Genomic DNA, 4,523 nt, shown 5'->3' on the forward strand with positions numbered 1-4,523 from the left:
AGTTCTATTATGTGTTAATAGTTTTGTATAGTGCTTTTTTTTTTTGCCTAACTTTTAACTACTAATAAATTAATAATAAACGTGAAAATAAAAGAAAAGTAATAATTTTTCCCCATATTGAAAAAGGTACGACCGACCTGTGCGTATAGTCACAAAAAAAAGTACTGGTTTTGTATATTTCCTCTTGAAGGCTAAAATTCTTCTATTTTATAATGGGAAGTCTATTTCTTCAACTCCACAAGAACGTCCCGGGATCCAGTTGGATATTTGTTCATCATCTATAATATCTGACTATACCAAGAGGTAGTTTTAAATCCAGTGTAACTGAGACAAAACAAAATATTTAAAAAAATGATATCAACACATTTGTTATACTAAAAATAGATTTATTAGGCATCTGGTTTGTCCTGAGGAAAAGAAAAAGAAAGAATATAAATTGTTTGGTTGCTTTTTTTTTATTCTTTCCTATGCCAAAGTACAGTCAATAAAATAGAAATATAATGCAGTAAGAGAATAAAAGATGTCTTTTTTTAAATCAAATTGATTATATATAAATAAAAGGTGATTTGGAAGAGCTTAACAATTAGATTCTGTAGTTTGTACACGGAGACACCACAACGTCAGCTAGTTAAGGTACACCGAGTTCCTAAATACAAATCTAAAACCAAGTGTTGAAACAAGAAATAATACACACGTTGGATGCATAAGTGATAAGTGAGACATACATAGCGGTCTCCTCGCCTGCTCCTATGATGCTGCTAGTTGTTAAGTCCGTGGTTCGTTTTCAGTGTTGTTTCGCCATCTTTAAATCACCATTTTCTACACAAAGTGCTATCTATGGCTATATCTTCCCAGTGGTCAACATCAATGTCCACTGCTTTGAGGTCCCGTCTGATTACATCTCAGTATCGGAGGTGGAGATGACCAGTTTTTTTGTCGTCCATAAAGAATTGACTATGAACTGTTTTTGCTCACCGAATTCCAAATCAAACGTTTTCATCCAATGTTTTTTGTTTGTAAAATATCTCGGATGTCCTTTCAGAGTTCAAGATTGATCTACACCCATCTAGTCCAAACTTCCCACAGATGGACGGAGATGGCAGCGGACAGGGTAGGAGCCCAGACCATCGAGAGCGGACAGGGTAGGAGCCCAGACCATCGAGAGCTGACAGGGTAGGAGCCCAGACCATCGAGAGCGAACAGGGTAGGAGCCCCGACCATCGAGACGACCGAACAACAGTCTTGTTCACAAAACATCGGGAGATTTCAACTTCAAACAAAAAAATATATTGAAAAAAAAATAATATTTTTCTTCCTTTCTATGTCATCCTTGTAGGATAACCAGCAATGTATCAAAGAAAAATGGTATGGTCATTTATTAAACTGGCAGGTACCAGGAAGCAGTATTCTAAGGCCTGATTATTGATCGATGAGTCCTCTTGATAAATTATGAATGAAGAAAATAAAAAAGAATACAATACATTTTGGGCACATATCCATGAATCACTGATATTGTCATGACATCATAAGTGTTGACTTGAGACCATTGATATTGTCATGACATCATAATTGTTGACTTAAGACCATTGATATGACATGACATCATAGGTGTTGACTTGAGACCATTGATATTGACTGTTGATTTCTATATCAACGTATATCTGGCAGTAACTCCTACACATGCTATGTAAGGGGACGAATTAGTTTTAGCCTTGTTACCTTATCTTATCTTTTCAAATACAGACGTTACTTTAATAAAAAGAAGGTAATGACGTCCTACGCGTGTCTCTAGATCACCCTAACCATGCATGTAAATCAATAATGTATACTCTGGCACGTCGTCGGTTTGGCAACCCATTTTATGCTCTAATAGCAATAGGAATAATGATTATTTGTACAAATTTGTCCTAACATATGAAACAAGGAATGTGCCTTTATCTTTGTGTCTTTCTGAGTATTTTTGTAGGTTTTGTTTTTGTATTTCAAAATTCACGATTGATTTGTAATCGTTTATTCTTTCTTTGAAAACTTTTTTTTTGTTTGACAACATCTAGACAAGAAATAATTAAAAATGAATTGAATCACAGAGAATGGATCTGTCTATGTCTGTGAGATTAACACTATAAATAAAACTACTTACTGACGTGATGTCAATACATATATGAACTGCCTGACAGTCAGACTGACACTGAACACAGTCCGGTGGCGGCCCTTCACAGTCTGGGTTAAAAGTCAAACATTTCTGAGTGGACATACAGGGTGGACTGCAGGGTGCAGGGGATTGACTTGTTGAGACACACTAAGGACATTGTTCATGAAACACTCAGTTCTAACAACATAAATAGCCAGAGACTCTTCATCAAACAAAAGGGTGAATGAATAAAAACAGTGAAAAAAATCAACAATCAATCAGTAAGTCAGTTATCCTTTTTATTTAATCCTCAAAATCATTCTCTCTTCGATTAAGATTGTTTAAAATGATCAAACGAATTTTTTTGATTTTATAGGGTTCCCCGACAAAATAGCGCGAAACAAACTTTATGTTTTAAGATATCGAAAGTCTGCAAAATGACTGAGAAATAATGAAGAAATTAAACTAAAAAAAAATTGGTTTTATTTTTTTTATTTCATTTTATTTATTTTTGTTTTATTCATATTTTACGATATCTTAAGTATTGTATGCAAAATTACTGAAAAATATTAGTCCGCTCTATTTTGTCAACGCTATTTAGCCCGGGCTACTTTGTCGAGTCACCATTTTATTGACTTACAAGAAGAAGTAGACACATCTGAAATACAAATAGTCACATAATAAGGTATATGCAGGAACAATCCCTAAACTAATATCTTAAAGAGAGAGAGAGAGAGAGAGAGAGAGAGAGAGAGAGAGAAAGAGTAACAGACAGACAGCTGGTTCCACGACAAATCGTTCACTGACATTTCGTTCACCCGACAATTTGTTCACACGACAATTCGTCCACACGACTATTCGTTCACACGACAATTCGTTTGAACGACAATTCGTTCGAACGACTAATCCTTCACCGACATATCGCTCACCGACAACTTGTTCGACGACAACTTGTTCACCGACAATTGGTTCACGACTTGTTTACACGACACGACTAATCGTTCACTGACAATTTGTTCAGAAAAATTAACAATTAGCATTAGGTCCGATCTTTAGATATATTTTTTGAAAATAATCACAAAAAAGTTGTAATGTACCAATCCCCTGTATGTACTTTTAATGTACTGTAATGATACATGTGAGGAGAATATAATATGTTATTATCCAGTGAACGATTGGTCAGTGAAAGATTTGAGGTGTGAACGATTTTTGGTGAACCAACTGTCGTTGAACAAGTTGTGGGTAAACAAGATGTCTGTAAACCAGGTGTCGGTGAGCGATATGTCTTGTGAACGATTTGTAGGAGAGCGAAATGTCAGTGAACGATTTATCCTGTCCCCCAGACAGACAGAGAGAAAAGGAGGGAAGGAGAGATGGGTAGAGAGAGAGATAGTGTTAGATACAGGTGTGTGTGTGGAGACGTGTGTATGTGTTTCTGTGACAATGAAGGATTAAACAACAGATGATATTTATGAATAGAAAAATTAAAATTAAAATATTAAAGGTTTTTAAAATGTTAGCTAAATTTTCAGTTCTGAATAAAGTGGATTATAACCTTTTCAAAATTACCTATGTGAAACAGACAGATAAGAGTTTAATTGCCTTATAAGAATAAAAATGCACATTCTTAAGAGTCCATCTACTGGGATAGTGTTAAGTTCAAACAGAAATAGATCTATATCTTACGTCTTACCAATGTGAGAACAAAGCGCACGTGCATGGTGATAGGTTCACACAGAGACACCTGACTGTATATTCTGTTCACCTGGAGCTTCCTCTGCTGTCGTCATTTCACTTTCAATAAACTCTTTTCAATGCAGAGGCGGAAACAATTGTCAAACATCCCATTTCATTACTAAGTCATTACTAAGTCATTACTAAGTCATTACTAAGTCATTACTAAGTCATTACTAAGTCATGTTGAATGTTTCAATGTTGAATGTTTCAATGTGTACACACCACCTTCTCGAGTTATTTTCTCTCGTTCTCATTTACCTTTTTTTTAAATTTCTCTGAGGGAGTTATTTATTTATTACAATTACAAAGCTTTTATCAACTCAATCTGTCTGTTTGTCTGTCTGTTTGGTCAAAAGTTTGTAATCGTTACTTCTCCAACATTCATTGTTAGATCAAGTTGAAACTTTGCGCAGTTATTCATTGGCATAGTCAAAACATACATTAAACACGGTTACAAAGACAGTTTGTGTGGAAACACAAACTCAAAATCGGTCCCCGAAGTGGTCCAACAAGTCAGGTAAAAAGACAGGTTTCAATATTTTCAGACAGATGCCCCAACGGTCCAGCAGAACCATGGATAGGTGAAAGTGAAGGCGAAGTTAGATGTGAACCATCAGCAGTCTAATTAACTTTGCCATCACTTGCTGGAATTGTG

At 35.4% G+C, this 4,523-nt stretch overlaps 1 long non-coding RNA gene across 1 annotated transcript; it reads right to left on the bottom strand.

Moving 5' to 3' along the window:
* Nucleotides 1–365: 365 nt before the first annotated feature.
* Nucleotides 366–3,899, bottom strand: LOC106053969 (uncharacterized). Its single transcript, XR_008777584.1, has 4 exons — nucleotides 3,825–3,899; nucleotides 2,772–2,789; nucleotides 2,141–2,299; nucleotides 366–407 (listed from the first exon to the last, which is right to left on the bottom strand). It is a non-coding gene; the product is annotated as an uncharacterized LOC106053969 (long non-coding RNA).
* Nucleotides 3,900–4,523: the final 624 nt, after the last annotated feature.

The sequence above is a fragment of the Biomphalaria glabrata genome, chromosome 4 (assembly GCF_947242115.1).
Source record: "Biomphalaria glabrata chromosome 4, xgBioGlab47.1, whole genome shotgun sequence".
NCBI classification, from domain to species: domain Eukaryota; kingdom Metazoa; phylum Mollusca; class Gastropoda; family Planorbidae; genus Biomphalaria; species Biomphalaria glabrata.